This window comes from Nylanderia fulva, unplaced genomic scaffold (assembly GCF_048542155.1).
Source record: "Nylanderia fulva isolate GAGA-0341 unplaced genomic scaffold, ASM4854215v1 Scaffold1, whole genome shotgun sequence".
NCBI lineage: Eukaryota > Metazoa > Arthropoda > Insecta > Hymenoptera > Formicidae > Nylanderia > Nylanderia fulva.
The window spans coordinates 1,876,619-1,894,713 of NW_028189192.1; the positions used below are offsets into that span (position 1 = coordinate 1,876,619).

Sequence of the window (18,095 nt, forward strand, 5' to 3'; positions counted from 1 at the left end):
ATATTACATTATATAAATATACTTAATTTTCATATATATAAATACATTATTTTTACACATCAAACTTTTGATGTATTAAATTTTAATCACAACATAAATTATAATTAATGTTAGAAAAAGAAGCGAATGCAGATATTCACACATATGATTGACAAAACTTGATTATTTGTTATTTATCAAACTATCTTAAAATAATGTCTAAATAACACAATCTTTGAAATCATCAATAATCTAAAAATACGTTTATTTCTTGTTTCTATATATTGATTAATTTTTTTATGATATGTATTATTAATAACTTTGTATTATAACTTTCTCCACGCTACCAGAATCCAAATTGCGATGTGATAATTTATTACATGGTCAAAATTGATTCTGCGAACGAAGCAGCACGACGATTAAAGTGTTAACTACGAGGTTGCGGCCGCGTTGCTCTCTCAAACTTGCCGAAACTCAATAAAATAATTACGCCTAATATAATACGCAAGTAACGAGAAGATGTAAGAAGCTATGAGAGGTGCAGGAAAACCGTACAAAATCGGTAGGATTAACTGAAAGGTAACTGCTAGAACTAGACTTAAAGACAAAAAGTTTTATATAGTTGCAAATCTTGATAGATGTGTAACTTGAAAAAAATACGCGTTTTTATTTATATAATACGATTCTATTAAATATTTTTATCTTTCTCGTATTTTAAGTATACGTATAATAAAAAAATGTCATATTTTGACTGAGTACAAATGTCAAAATTTCTTACTCTTTATAGACCACATAATATTTTCAACCAATTAAATTAACGAGAGATTTTCCTCAATTAATACTAGCAATCTTTTAATGATAAATTCACTCTCTCAAGTTGTATTAAATTTGAACACCAAAAAAAAAATTTGTTGGATTAACAAAAATTCTGTTCGAAAATGGACGAAACGGAATTCTAGTTGAATCTACCAGAATTCCTTTTAATACAATACAACAAATATCTTGTTTGCACCAATAATCTGATTTGTTGTACAAACAAGATGCTTGTTGCATTAAAAGAAATTCTGGTAGATGCTTGTTGCATTAAAAGGAATTCTGGTAGTTTCAACCAGTAATTCCGTTTCGTCCATTTTCGAACAGAATTTTTGTTAATTCAACAAAATTTTTTTTCCAGTGAAAAAATATGTTAATTTCTCATTTTTTCGAAGAAGCTGTATATTATGTTTCCTTTCTCCTCCCTAATGTACATTGCAATAATATTTTGACATCTGTGAAATTATTAATCCAAATTATAAGCACACTCTCCACTTCAATAATACTCGTCATTTGTTGAATACACATCGAGGCGTTAATTTCCGCGTAAAATGAGGAAAGAGCAATTAGCCGCGCGATCGAGGGTCGCGACACAATCCGGCGACACTCATCTTCGCACAATGTACACCGCGCATCGATTCATCCCCGAATAGGATCCCAGGATGTGCGTATATGCATACGTATTCCCTCTATCCATCTGTCTCTCTCTCTCTTTTTGTCTCTATCTCGCAAACGATAAGCCATTTAATTGTCCCGCGCGTTCGGAGCCGCTGCTCGTTTCCCGCTTTTAGACGACAATTCTCGACGCGGAGGAAAATCGATTTCGGCACCGAAATTCGAGGCGAGGTTTTACGATCGCGTTCGTGACGATCGGCTCTCTCGGGTCACACCGAGAGCACAGATGTGCGTGGGTGTTATTTCGCGTGCGCGTAGCGAAAATATTGTACGGGAGAAACACGTGGCCGCCCCGTTTCGCGAAATACAATAATAACGAATGAACGAACGACCGTGCATTCATTCGACGAGGTACGAATGGCGGAACCATTTTCGCACGTGTACGAATTATTATTCGTCGTTCTTAAATCTTTCGAAGGGTTTCGAATGTTTTCAGATGTTGCGAAATTAATTTCGAATTTTCTCTTAGAATTTACCCTGAAAATCATTGTACTCGCGGGACATTATATGGTGTTGGAAAAATTTTATATGAGTTTCTCTTATTAATATTTAACACAATAAGATATAAAATGTATTCGATTAATTTTACTATTGTACATAGTAAAATCTACTATGTACATATTAATATTTTTTATTATGATAAATATTAATTAGAGAAATTCTTTGAAAATAAGATTTTTCCTATGCCATATTGTCTCATGATTATTATGATTTTTCAGGATTTATATTATAAATATAATCTAAGAAATATATAATATAAATTCTAAGAAAATTCTCTCCGTGTATAAATATTATATTATATTCAAATATTAGAAGTCAATCATTTAAAAAAATGTAATATACATATATTGTATAATTTCAAATTTAAATATTTGCTTTATATTAATATTTTATGCAAATATGTGTAATAAAAGAGAGAGCCTCTTTAATAAATTATTTGCAACGCAAAATAAAAGTAGAAAAAGCTTTAAAAATTACATCTTGCAAATATTATTATTAATTTTCCAATAAAATTTTACAACTGTCATCAGTGAGGTATAAGAAATAAAATATATGCTATGTGTTTTCAATAAAGATCAGTATAAATATTTATTTAGATCTTTGATGAAATCTTGGAGTCATTGATTTAATGACATTTACACAGCTTCAATTTCAAGAATAAGTGTTTCGAATTTTTACTCCATTTGATTTACAAAATTTCGAGCGTGGAACGTGACAAATAGAACGTATCTGCGTTCTGTAATGTTCGCGACGAAATTCCGCGAACACGCGATGCTTTTTCCGATACCGAATTTCTCGAATGTGCAATGCTGCCGGATATGACATTGCACTTCGCTACGCGTCATATGAAATTTCGTTCTTGTATCTCGATCCTATGACGTATATATGCACATAGGACGAAGAAAAAAGAAAGTGGATGTTATGCTGAATGTTACGTGGCTTTTGCACGTTTAGAGTTTAAAAAATCATCCAAGTTTAAAATAATTATACAAGCACCTATACGTATTTCATCGGCGTATTTTCACGATACTCTATTTTATTAACAAGCGTTAAAAATGAATTGACTTGAGATAGTAGTAAAAATGATTTATTAATATATGTATATCGGTTTCTCCGCAAGAATGTTATTATGTGACACTTAATGCTGCATTGTATTCATGTGTGTATGTTGCACGTTGCAATTTGCAATCTGACTTTTACTAATAGAAAGAATATTTCTTCACATAAAAACCATTGTAGCACGACGAGAGTATAATTAATGATTCGTTTTTTAACAAGCTGATGGTAAAACTGAATGTAAACTTTATGTAAAGCGGAAAGATAAGCGGAAGAAGTAATTGGCAAGAAAACGGAAGCAATTAAAGACTGAAGAATGTTAAAAGGATTCAAGCCTCCTCTCATGTTGTTGGTACAGCAACAGAAGTTAAGAGAGATCAATGTAGTCAAGAGATGATAAATCGCTACACTGTCTCGTTATTCCGCGAGTGAAATTCATAGGATTTACAGACGAGCCGGACTAATCGCGAGGCGTTTTCTCCATCTTCTTTTTCATTTATATATACAAGAACGAAAGACTTAAGAGTAGTCTTATATATGAAATACGAACTCGACAACTCGGTAATCGTTATTCTCGAATAGAATATCTGTCGGAGAAAATAGTTACAATTTATATTTATTTTTATCTTTATATATTTTTAAATAAAATTATATCTAAAATTATTTTTTTTTTAATTCTAATGTGATTATTCATCGGTTTGTTTGTTTCATTCTTCTTTCCTTTAAATAAAGCACTTTACATTTAGATTAGCTAGCATTCCAAAAATACAGTCTTAACCGATACTTATTGTATAGCCAAGAAATTGAATTATCCAACAATATCCTGTAACCGCAGCCGAGGTATCAATTAGCTTGCGTTATTGTTTCAATGTTTCACTAACAAAGTATCGGATTGAAGGCCTCCATTATCGTAATAACGATTGAGAGCGATCGAGCGTGGAGAGATTTTATTAGTGCTATTATTCGCGTGTTCTTTTCGCCGCCGTTCATCGAAATATTTGTATGTCATATGTAAGAACAAGTTGTGTGCATAAGACATTATAAAAAAAATTTTCTCACCTTGATGAAAATCGACAGGCTCGACCTACTGAGAACCGACAATCGATTTCTGGATTAATCATTTTTTTTTCGTGGAAATATGACTTGAAACATCGTCGAGTTTCTCGCACGTGACTCGCCCCATAGTTAAAAAAAAAGATACACGAAGGGTGGCACCCAAAGCGGATCACGTCGCATAAAACACGATTTATTATTTCGAAGGGTAACGATCTGAAAGACTGCCTCATCATGAAGCGACCTTAAAAATACTCGGTTTTTTTAAATATTGGTATTTTAAAATTACTGACATTAAATAAACTGAAGCAAAAAGTATGATATCTATTTGAATCGAGAAATTGATAATTTCAAAGCTTGGGATTCAAAAACAATATTTTTTATTTAATTTCAATTTTGGTAAAATTTTAAAATTATTCTTTACTCAATTTAATTTTAATTCTAACAGAATTTTAATTCAAGGATTAATTGCAAAAATATTCCACACCGTTATTAATCAGCAAAATAATTATCGAATATAAAAAAAGTACTTTCAAATGCATCCCCCAATGATTAATTCTCGGAATTTTCCATTGCTCGAAAACATAACGAGCGAAACTCGTCGTGAACTCTCGCCATTGAATGATGGTTCAAAGGAGCGCGTCGCGTTAGCAAACAAAAAGGTGCAGAAAAAAGGAGAGGAAAAGAAAGAAAAAAAAACGAACTCATTGTGTCGCACGCGTACGGCAGCTCGGCCGTAAATTCATTTCGTCCCCAAAATCGATCTTTTTTTCTCGTCGCTGCTATTAAGTCGTATAATCAGAGTACAGCGATGTGCAACGTCGCGCGAGAATTTGCAGACTGGCGGAATGCTTAGAAAGCGTGGGAATCGTTCGGCACGTATTATCGTATCGTAGGTACATGTACGTGTTTCACGAACGATTTACATCCGTAAACGTGTTGCAATTAACTATCGGCGCGATATAGAAGCAAAGATAGAAGCGGCATTCGGATCTCCGTAACGGGTAACAAGCGAGAGATTAGCCGAAAGAGTATGCGCGAGAGTTCTTGCGCTTGACAAAGTTGGATTTGTGCGAATGTTGCAGAGAGAGCATAGCACGAATTTAGTTGCCAAGGGGGCGATGTCTTATTTACCTTACGCCGAATATATTTGCGTTATGAGGCATGGAGTTTTAGTTAGCCTCGCTTTACAAACTTCGAATGCATTATCGACACTTTATAAGCTGCTGAATCCTGATTATATATTGTTTGCATTGAAACAAAGCGCCAAGTTCGCGTTAAATAGTCATACTTGACTCACTTTGTTTCGTAATATTGTGTATGGTTCAAAAGATTCAACTATGAAGGATGAGATCAGAGAATTTCGAACTGTGAAAAATATAATTGCGACAAAAAGTTTTCAGAAATCTTGTTAATGATTCACACCTCTCGTGATATATAATTATATCCTACTACAGGTGATGAATGAATTTTTTTCAATTTCTCGTGAATAACGTTTTTCACCTCAGTAATAATTTATGCGAATTTTTTTTTTTTGAAACGCAAGATAAATGAGATATTTAAAAATAGAGAATAAAAATAATAAATAATTATTTTTTTTAAATGGTTAATTTATGGTTTTTTTATATAAACACACATCTATTTTCTAGATTAATATTTGGAGAGTTTAATAAATCCTTTTCTCTAAAGTATATTTCACAGAAATGACAGTTGCGTGAATAACGAGTGAGCATTGTCGCTGACATCATATTCCAAAATAATCTCCACGTTTCATGAAAATTTTCTGCATTTTAACGCACGCAAAGATGATATAAATTAAAAAGCGACGAAAAAGTACAATAAATTTTTTACGCAACACGTTTTTATTACGATAAAAGTTCATTCCTGCTCCGGATTGTTTCGACGTGACTCGCGCGAAATGCAAAAAATTGTTGGCACATTCGTTTCAAATCTTATTGTTAGCCAGATTTTATTGTATAGAGATGCCGCGTCTTTTCTTTCTATGACTCTCGCAGTTGACAATACGTCGAGTCTCATCGATAGATAAACGAATTAATGATCGCCATGTCGACGACACGTTCTATGCACAAAGGTTTGCAAAACGTAAAACAGTTTTTGACAGATGGCGGACAATCCCCTAAAGCAGAAAAACTTGCGTTTCGCGTTGCAATCGCTTCTATCTACATTGTTAGCTCTATTATTCATTCGACTGAAACTACGTCAACTGACAATGAGAACAATTCAAAGATCTAGCTGGCAAAAAGAGAGAAAGGAAATATCAATCAACTAAAAATATCAAATTAAAGATAAATTAGAGAAAAGAACAGCTTTGTGGCAAACTTTTCATCTTTAGCCTACGAGACATTGTTCCTTTTTTTTTGTCAAACCACTTCAATGGCTTCAAATTCGCTTTCCATAGCATTTACAATTAGTCGAAAGGACTACAATTTCGAGCCGTAAGGCGGTCAAAACCGCAAGCCGCAAGTGCATGGCTTACGGTCACCGGAGGTTGAGCAGGTTCCAGGCTTTTAAACAGCGATATTAGTTAAGTTTTGAAGCGAGGCTGGCAGCGAGCGAGTCTGCGCCAGGCAATGCGGTCTGTGTTCAAGTCACTGTCAACGTCGAGAGAGAAAGTGAGCGCGCTTTAATGCAGGCCATTTATATTCGGTCGCGAAATGGACCGTCGCGAGACATCATCACTTGTCGCGCGTCACCCATCCACGTGTTTCCGCAATCTCCGTCTAACTTCGACGCAAATCACGCTTGGGAAACGCGCAACAAGGAAGACTGACAATTTTCATATTACACGGGACGATGATGATTCATCATTGCGACACGGTCGCGTTGTCATCTCGCAAAACTATACGACGATGACTAACGCGAAACTCTCCATCGCGACGCTCTATTGCGATTCCATAAGAAACGATTTTTCTAAAGACAATTGCGTAATGACTAATTTTCCATGCAATGATTCTTCTCTTCCAGTGTTGCACTTGGATAATTTCAAAATTAACTAGATAGAAATGAGGGGAAAATATTTAAATTTATCTAAGATAAAGATGATTGTTTTAAAGATATCTAGATAAAAGATAAAATTAAGACAGATAACATTATTTTTTACCTAATTGTAAGATGATATACATTTTTATTACCTATATAAAGAGATGGCGTGAAAATTTTATCTAAATTTTATTTAGATAACAGCAAACTCTAATTATGAGACAGACAGTGCTTGCTGTTATCTAAATAAAATTATATAGATAAAACTTTGGCATCATCTTATCTTTATATAGATGATAAAAATATTTGTCATATCTATATCTGCATCTCAAATGTGAAAAAAAGTATCATCTTTATACTAAATTGTCTGGAATAATTTTCAGATAATTTTGGTTTAGAATCATAGCTCATAAAAATACTTAAATAGTACAACTTAAGCAGAAGCGATAAAAATGTATAAATAAAAATATGAATATTTTTATATCTCTTTTATAATTTACATTTTTTTATAACCGTGTTTACGTAAGCAGTCTTAAAAATATTATTATCTAGATGAATCGCCATATATAATTTAATTTTTTATCCATAGATATATTTAAAACAAAATCATCTTCATTTTATCTAAGAAGAATTTGCATATTTTTATCTGATCTTTATCTAGCTAATTTTGGAATCATCTAACTAACAATAAGTACAACACTGCTCATAATGCATCTGTGAATTTTCAGTAGCAGCACACGTCATCATATCGTGTATGGCACGTCGCGAAATTCTTGAGAAAGGGAACTGCTTAATAAAACCTTGAAAGATAAAGATCCCTCTTTCTCGAGGGAAAGGTAATCTCATCTACGGAGGGTTAATACGATGGCGCTTTGTCGGGCTGCCATTATACAAGACGCTTAAACTCCGATGCGAAGAGCAGTCAGGGGACAGTGCCCGTTAGTTTCAAGACAGAAACCGAGAGAGAGACAGAAAGGGAGAGATGGATCTAGCAATGGAATTCAAGCCATTACGAACAACTGTGACTCTTGCATTTGACAGTGACGCGTAATTATGAGGCATCGTCTAAACAACTCGAGCACAACTTGTCACCGAACGAAATTAATTTCTCTCTCCCTCTCTCTCTTTCTCTTTCCATCTCTCTCTCTCTCTCTTGTTATTTCGGCAATAAAACATCGGAAATTTATGCGAGCAAAGTTACCGTTTCGCGACAGACATCTGTTGCTAATCCGAACGGTATTTCGTTTCTAATCGCGGATGAGAATAATATGAGACGAAAAAAGGAAAAGGACGAAATCTGCCATCCGCGGAACGGATCGATTAAAGTTAGTCGAGCCTGCCAAAAGTTCCCGGGGCGAGTTATTCCAGACTTCCATGAGCCGCATTATCGGTGTACGTATATCTGGGAGTAAATTCGACTCTTTCACGTAGAAGGGGAATTAAATGCACGCGCAGTTAATTCGTCGGGATGTATATAGTGTATACCAAGGAGGAAAGAAAGAGTACGTGCGAAAAGTGCGAATTGTCCGAAAACTCGGACGCGAGCTGTGTCCTTAAAATGTACAAGTAAACGAACTCGACCCGCCATGCTTGAAGCAAACGTTTTATTAGCTCTGGTAACAAAGCAGTAGCTATTCCCGTTATTTAGTTTGCAAATGGAAGGAAAAAATTGATGTGTAAATGCATGTGTAATGGCACATAATCAATGTAAATTGGACACGCTGATGAAATAAATGATGCGATGACGTTTGTTAACCGCGTGGTTGACCGCTAAAAAAGCTGTATCTTCTTTTCTCACAAAGACGTACAAACGGTATCCTTCTTAAAGGAAAAGAGGCGAAGGAAGTTGACGATCGACATTGTAAAGCGGAACATTAAGTTCATGGAAAAACGCGTTCTCTCTGTAAGAAAGACCGGTCGGAGGACTGCCATCTGAGGAAATGAGGTTGACCAAAACGAACGCGACCTCCATCCACTTTAACACCGTCTAAATGTCAGTTGATTGCAATATACACTTATCTCCAGTCACGAGCTTAAAATCACACAAACGTGAACTTTGAATCGATTTAGTTATCTCAATATTTATCATCAGATATTAAATTGCTTACTCTCAGTTTTATACTTGAAAATCGATATAGCGAGGCACTTAATATAATCCCGTCTTTAAAGAGCAAGTTAAATAAATCTTTAGACCTTGAAGAAAGATATAATATTTAAATTTACATTACACTTTACTTGAGAAGGTTTTAAAGCAACAAAGTTGTTGCATAAACAGGTAGAAAAATTATTCAGCAAATTAATATAAACTTCGCATCATCATAATCAGTAATGTACATCTCTCTTTCAGTTTTTTATCGCGATCGTATCAGAATATACCTTGAAATTACGGCAGCGTCTGGTCATGATCGAGGTTACCGAATGAGTTCATCGTTGCGTAACTCCCCTTTAGGCACGTGTGTGACTCAGAAGGCGCTGATTATAGCGTGACACAGAGCCATGAACTGCGTACGTGCCGAACAGGAACAATACTCGACAGAAGCAACAAAAAAAGTCCGCCTACTTTTGCTGTTTTGCAGCGAAACTTGCCGGAGAGATATTTCAGATCTCTGGAGGCAACGCGCGTTTTCTCGATTATATCCTACAGCTGTCCAATTTTATTTCATACTGTGAGTTCCTCAACTCTCGGATGCAAAATATAAACATAAAAGTATATAGATATTGTTTTCAATTTTGCGGACACGCTCAAATGTGCTTCATTAATATTTTCACAAAAATTCAATCGCGGTTCGTCTTAGAAGGCATTCGAGAGCCGCTCGAGAGTTCCTCGATAAGTTCCCGCAACGTCGACACGAATGTGTTTTATTGTGCGTGGGTGGCGAGTAAACAGCAAAAAAGTCCGACCTTGATGAGAGACACATGCGATCCTGTATTTAGATGGGCGCTTTCTGTTTTTCCAAGACGAAAAAGATTTCTGGACCATTTGGCAAATAGAATTTAGGAACATCGCGCACGCTTCTGTCTCTCGTGTGATTAATTGCAAAGGAGATAACGAGGAAGAGAGAGAAATCTCTTGATTATATTGTATATTAATATTCAATATTTGTATGATTATAAATATTTTTATATTATTATTCTTTTCCTTCTATACCAATACCTTACTCAATTTTTATGCCCTTAATAGGCATAAAAAAATGAGAACTTAATTCTCTACGCGTTTCTCTTTCTTCTCACGAATCTTGTCACAATTGGATTCGCGTGATCCGAGATCGTCCCGCGATCATATCGTTAATGAAGAAAGCAGCGAAGAAAGCAGCGACGAGCTCTTGCAAAACACACGACAGACATTTGTCAGAAGTTTGTTCGTCGGAACGATCTCTCGGAGCCTCGCCGCGAGAAAATAAACTTCCTATAGGGAATTTATTACACGGATCCTTGGATACGCGCACCTTTCCCGTCATAAATCCCGTGCTCCGTCGATCTCATCCTTCATAAATTCGCGGATACGCGGCGGAGAACAAATTTCCTCCTTCTTTTACATGTCAAAAAACTTTCAGATGTCTCTTCGCGTATGCGCATGTTTTTTTCTTCAGGGAAATATCCGCAATAAGTGTTCAAGCTTATATCAATAAGCGAAATAAAAAGAAAGAGTAAAGGCTGGTGTAGAAATTTAATATCATCCCGACGAGATTATTCCGGTGCAGTGTGATTACACGCGAGTCTCTCGTTTCGAGAAATAAAGGATTGATAAAAACAACGAAGCAAATAAGTTAATCAACATTAGTCAACGTTGACTATCGTTTGCTCGGTCGCAGTCCAGTACATCCTGTGACAACCTACGCACATTCATGCTTCCGCGGAATCATATTAAACGTTGGATGTCAATGGCCTTTCAAATGGTCAGAAAAAGTTGTAACATCGAATTTGAGGATGTAAATGTGTGTCTATGGAAAATATCATATTAATATTACAATATTTTATATTCCCGCTTAATTTGACATGAGATAAGTTTCTCACGACGATTCACATGCGGTTACTTTTGTCGCGGAAAATTTTCTTTTTTACTGTGGTCGATCATCCCGACTCTCTTGCTTTCTCTCTCCGGCGCCATACTGGCTCTCAAAAATGTCTTCACTTATTCATATACGCGCGCCACAAATGGTTACGCTTTACGGCGACACTTTATGCAAATGTTTATGACGTCTTAAAAACCGCCGAGTGCACGCGTAACAACGTTGCAATTATCTCCCAAGAACAAACATGCAAGGGCGATGGTTCTTTTATTACGACAAAATTTCGAATACACATACAGTACGCGGTTTTCGATTGTATGCAAATCACCGTGACCGTTGTTAAATAAAGTCAAAACCGCTCACCGTCAATCGGATGTTATCGATTTTAATGGCGCGTTTTAATCATTGAAAATGTCGACGACCTCGCAGAGGAACGGGAAAATGTAATTCCATAATAGCGGTCGAGATCGCGAATTCATTCCGGATAGAGTTCGCGGTTCTTCATACTAGTATTATCGTTTCAGTAGCGACTTTGCAATTATTATAATTACAAATGTCTATCTTTGTTTGTCCCGAGAGGATAAAAGAAAAAATTCCAGAGAAAGGAAATTTCGTGAAAAATGGAAGATTGCAAAATGCATGTATCCGCGTATCGAAAAATGTCAGTCGTGGCTTATCGTGGACAGTAATTTATCGTACTTTAGAGGAAAATGCGCGTGTGTGTGTATTTTTTAAAAAATCCTACGTACGATAAATTGCGAGCGTTAAGCGCGATTTGCTTCGTTAAGATATAAATGGCTGTATATATCGCGTTGTGTGGAGAGATGTTACATCAAGATTTGCGTTTTACGGTGAAATTCATACGGAGTGAAATTCAATCTTATAGACGTACAGGGAGACGAGCGATCTTACGCCGAGTACACCGACGAGACTCTCATTATAACGTCTTAAATACGTTAAGTGCCGCGAATCTAACTAAACATTATATCGGAATTTTCGCTGCGCTCGCATGTTCCTCATTAAGCTCTCATTAACGCCAAGATATTTTTCAAGTGCTCGGAGTAAATCCACTTTGCCTCACGTCTATTCCTCAGGAAAATACAGGAAAATTTGCATTTATACATAATTAACGAGGAAATAAAAATAAAGAAAAATATTCCAAAAATCAGATAATAAATTATTACATAAAAGTATTTTTTATATTATATATAATATCCTGATAAAAAAATTAAAAATTCTACAAAATAAATTATTGAGACACATTAAATTATATACATAATTCTTGTGTATAAAAATAATTGAGTAATTAGACATCAATGATATAAGAAATATTCGTGCAAAGGGGCAACAGTTCGTATAATTGGATTAATTAAGAGTAAAGAAAAAAAAGAGGACCTTCATTAAAATCTGCTCATCAAAGATATCATATTTTCGACAACGAATACTACACGATACTTGACTACGATCGACATCTCGATCAGCAAACCTCTTCTGAGTCAGTCTGCGTATCCGCAGACCCGCGACCTAACTCAACGTCGTGTTTCTTGAGCGGAGATGAGTCTCCGCAGCGCGAGACTAAACCGAGTATTTTCGCGTCTAAGAGAACTTTAGTCAGGATTTTTCTGGTTGTCTTTCGAGAGAGAGAGTCTAATGCACGCTGAAGGAGGAAAAGAAGGAGGGAGGTCGTGTAAAGACGCGTAGACCGGCTTTCTGCGGTGTAATGAAACGCTTAACGAGCTGTGGGAGTAACTCAAATTCCCTCGGTAAAAACTGAATAGAACTACCGTACGCGGGTCCCTGCGGCACCAACTCGCGGAGAACGAGCGGAATTTTGCCCGCGCCGTAATTCGCGATGGGAGCGAAGAAACGGTAACGCGCTTGGAAAGTAGGAAGTAAAGAATAATTCTAAATACCGTTTATCTTGACATAGTTAGCTTTAAAAGTGCCTTAAGAAAAAGAAAAAAAGGAAACGCTACTTCACTCTCGGAAGACATATTGACGTTCACGGATATCATCTGGGCATCTTAAGCATAGGGATATCTTTTGGATATAGAATAATGCCTCGAGTACATGTGTTTCAGGCTATTAAAATAAAAATTCTTTTCTGTACAGAATTATCTATGTGAATTCTGAAGAGATTTTTTAATACCGCAGTTCTCCGTTAAATATTATATACGATTGCTACTATTTTATTCAGAGAGAATTCTCTCTTCATATAAAAATATTTTATTATTGTGTGGTAGTTGTTAATATTTTTATTGTAGCAAATATTAATCAGATAATCTGTTATAAAATTCTTCCAATACCATATTGTCCCACGATTACCATGATGTTCGATTAATTTTACTATGTACATATTGATATTTTTTATTGTGGTGTAATAAATGTGAAAATGAATATTTTTCTTTATTATACGAAATTATCTATGTGAATTCTGAAGAGATTTTTTAATACCGCAGTTCTCCGTTAAATATTATATACGATTGCTACTATTTTATTCAGAGAGAATTCTCTCTTCACATAAAAATATTTTATTATTGTGTGGTAGTTGTTAATATTTTTATTGTAGCAAATATTAATCAGATAATCTGTTATAAAATTCTTCCAATACCATATTGTCCCACGATTACCATGATGTTCGATTAATTTTACTATGTACATATTGATATTTTTTATTGTGGTGTAATAAATATGAAAATGAATATTTTTCTTTATTATACGATATTATCTATGTGAATTCTGAAGAGATTTTGTTAATACCAGTTCTCCGTTAAATGTTATATACGATTGCTCCTATTTTATTCAGAGAGAATTTTCTCTTAAAATTTAGCCTGAAAATCATGGTAATCGTGGGACAATATGGTATTGGAAAAATTTTATAACAGATTATCTGATTAATATTTACTACAATAAAAGTATTAATATCTACCGCAATATAAAGATATAAAATATATTCGATTAATTATACATATTAATATTTTTTATTGTGATGTAGTATAAATATTAATGAAAAAACCTCTTTTAAAATTCGTCCAATACCATATTGTCCCACAATTGCCATGATTTTCAGGGTAAATTCTAATTGTAAGAGAAAATTCTCTCCATGTACGAGTAACGTGGGATATTTGATTGGTAACCACTGAGTGGTTCGAAACATACGCGACACGTACAGATAGTAATCAAACTAGCGCGGATTTATTCGTTCCACATTCTTTGCTGACGAGCGATGCAAAAAGCGAATTCTCCTTTTCCCTCGTCTCACTTATTGTGCCATAAATTGCCACAAATGCACGAGACAGCGGTGAAGGAAGAGATCCATTATCTTTGTCTCCTTTTAATCCCATCTAATAGTTCATTTAGTGCTCATTCCGCTTTATTTGCGATTTTCTACGTGAATTAATTAACTGCCGTGCGCTTAAAATGTCACGAGTGTTTTCGTGGCTTTTTATAATTCGCTTCAGAATTTCGCGTGTAATTTTTCATTTATTTAATGACTATTTTCTTGGCATAAATTTTGCCGCGCATTTCTTCGTTTCTGCAATATCTCTTAGCGCTCTTCGCCGCCGATGACTTTACAAATTTGCCGGAAGCGGAATAAAAACAATAATGGAATAGTGAGAAAGAGAGGAATATCTGCGTCGGCGAGAGGAAAGGAATCACCGGTTTCTAACGGCACTCGAACAATGAAACGAGCTCTCAGCTGTTGACAGGGTATGTTCAGTCTGCAAAGTGGCGCGATAGTCACGCCATAATTGTTTCTTCGAGGTTCGACGAACCGCGTGTCTTATTTTCGGAGACACGTCGCGAAGATCTCTTCCGGTATCGTATATCGCGTCTATTATTTTCACCTTTCTCTCTTTGCCCTCTGAACGATTTTGACGGCTGGCTTTTTTTTTATTTTTACGAGCGTTCGATATAGCGACGGTACGGGATAAAAACGCTCCGCCACCTCTTTTCTGCGCGGACTCGCCGCGATCAATAACGATTAAATTCTCGTCCCCGGAAGTTATAGGGCGTAATCGGAATTTATGCCCATGTTCTTGCATAATGCAAAATTGCGAGCCCGCCGTCACTCTACAGAGAGGTCAGTTCAAGAAGCAGCAGTAGTTTGCCTGTCATTTTTCAATGGCTATCTTAATTTATCGCGTTGATTCTTATATATATGTAAATGCAAACAAAAAGTGATTAATTCTTTTTGCACACATATTTGTTTCAAGCTGTAGGAATGCTAAGAGAAATAAGTCATTTTAAAAAATGATAGAAAATAGAAACAAATACTTTCTCAAATTGCATAATTTGATTTTCTAAAAATATGCAATTTAATGCATTTTATTTTAATAAAAATATAAAATTTTTTGTCAGTTTAAAAAATGAATCTATTTAGTCTTCTTTTTGTTAGTATAAAAAAATTTAACATTTTAACATTTTGTCTAAATGTAAGCTGCAACTACGAACTGTATATAAGCTTGGCAATCTTGCAACATACAATTATAAATCTAATTAAACGTAATCAAAACGAATGGCAAAAAGCAATGTCATTTAGTATTTAAAACATTTGACTCTTGGTTTGTTGTATATCGAAATTACAAGCACACATTGTCCATTTAATGATTAAAATACGACCGAAGTTTGCGAACACGAAATCGTTAGTCGAAATATTAACATCGATGGGAAAAGCAGCGAGAGAGATGTATCGTAAATATTTGTTTCCACGACGATATTATGGCTGGGTAACGTAAGCATCGAAAGTCATTAACCGATGAAGAAGTACGTAAGAAGATTTCGCGGCAGAAGACGCCTTGTCAGCAAAACTCTGAACCTCTCTCGTCAAGAATGCCTTTCTGATTCGAAACAGAGTGGATAAAGTAAAGCCGTCCGACGTCGCCGTTGAATCGAATTGCGATATGCAGGTACGTCGTAAGCGATTTTCTTTGCAAATACATAAGATTATCCTTGACGTCGATAGGATACACCCCAGAGAGAGAGACAACTCGACATCTTATTAATATTAACCCTTAATCTTATCTCGCTCGTCGACAATCAGAACTGCGATCGATTTAAATTCGAATCGATTGCTTCGCGTTGATTCTTACATATATAAATGCAAACAAAAAATTATTCATTCTTTTTGCACACATGTTTTTTTCAAACTGTAGTGATGCTAAGAGAAATAAGTCATTTGAAAAAATGATAGAAAATAGAAACAAATTGCATAATTCGATTTTCTAAAAATATGCAATCTATTGCATTTTATTTAAATAAAATAATCGCGTGTATTATTTTCTAATAATACCACAAAACTTATTGTTCATTTATAGGAACAATATTTTCAGAATCTGTATACTGTAAAATAACGCGCGCGTAAAAATGTGATAAATAGATTCGTTGAAATAATTTTACAAAACCTCGTTTAGAACGAAACAAACGCGTTTATTTGAAAATTTGAAACACTATTGAATTATTTATATTCTCTCTTCCTTTTTTTTTTTTTTTTTTTGCTAAAATAGATTTTGTTCAATATTTTCGATATTTTCCACTACTCGGTTTTCAGTGCGCGATGTAGCATTTGCAATTTCCATTCAACAGGAACCAAACGCGCTTTATCAAACGCAATGACTCGGTGTTCGCGTTCTAAAATTGTATATAGATATAGTTGAAGAAATATGTGAAGAAAAACGCAGAGACGACCGTAGTACATATAAAGCTGTAACAGGGATAATCTTCTTCCCTCTTGTCGGTCATCGTCTTCGAGAGATACGTAACAGCAGAAATTCTTTGGCACACATCGAATGACGCTGGAGCTTCTGTGCTCGAGCATCTGCGCTCGCATACTTTAGCGATTTCTCGCCACATATATTGCACGACTTTATGTTTGCTACAAAAGTATAGGTGGGAATATAACAATCGATGTACATGTGCGACCAAAAAATTGGAAATTTTGACAGAGTTTCTATCTTTTATTTATCTATTTATAATCCTACGATATATTATATGTAGAACATTTTTTGTACTAATGATTTTAATTTTATCTTGTGTTTACTTTTGCCAAGAATTTCTATTCGTTACTCGCAATTAATGAAAATTCAATAAGGTGACATTTTTGCATTTACGTGACAAATATTAATTTATAAGTTGAAAAACATCTTTGATATAACTTGTCAAAAGATTTTTTATAAAAAGACTTGTAGTTTCGAGATAACTCAAACTTTATTGCAGGTTATATCAACTTTGAAACTTGTATAATAAAAATTTCTATAATAAAACAAATAGTAAAAAATTATATATGCTCGGTTGAAGCTTTTAGTATTTTGTTCAATATTGATTGTTTGTGTTAAATCTAGATTATTTTACATGAAAAAAAGCTTTTTATGCACGAACGTATTGCGTGCATATAAAACATCAATAAATATACGTTAGATTTTTTGATCGCAAATTAAATGTATTTACACTTTGTGGACTTGTTTTCAATGTTATTATTATATCTCTCGTTTAGAAAAATGTGGTCCATGCATTTTAATTTTTGTACGCATTTTATGAAAAAAAAAAAAACAAGTAAGACTGCAACATGGTTGTGACATATTTTTCTAAAACACGACTAAACTTGTTAAATTAACATAAATAAAACTCTGTGCATAAGTTGCATTTTTCATGTTAAGTAAATAAAAAATTTCTTATATATACCGACAAAAATTGAAAAGTTAAGCGATAAATTTATCAAATTACTGAATATTAGAAACTAAATAATTAGAATAATTACTGAATAATTAGAAACTGAAAGAGAAGAGAGAGAAAGAGAGAAAAAATATTCATATGTATGCATATAAAAGAATATAATTAGTTTTTGATAAAATTGTTGCCAAGAAAGCTTTGATTTCGCTGATGGAAATGTAATTAGAAAATATTGACGAAACACTCTATACATTAACGTACACTCGCGCAATATATTATGCATCACGATGATCGTATAATTCATTTGCGAGATTACGAGATTATAATTTTCTCAGCTAA

At 34.5% G+C, this 18,095-nt stretch overlaps 1 protein-coding gene across 1 annotated transcript in view; it reads right to left on the reverse strand.

The window, feature by feature from the left end:
- The window catches only part of LOC114939107 (uncharacterized), a 215,468-nt gene that overhangs the window by 164,026 nt on the left and 33,347 nt on the right, over window positions 1-18,095 (reverse strand). The window lies entirely within an intron of this gene.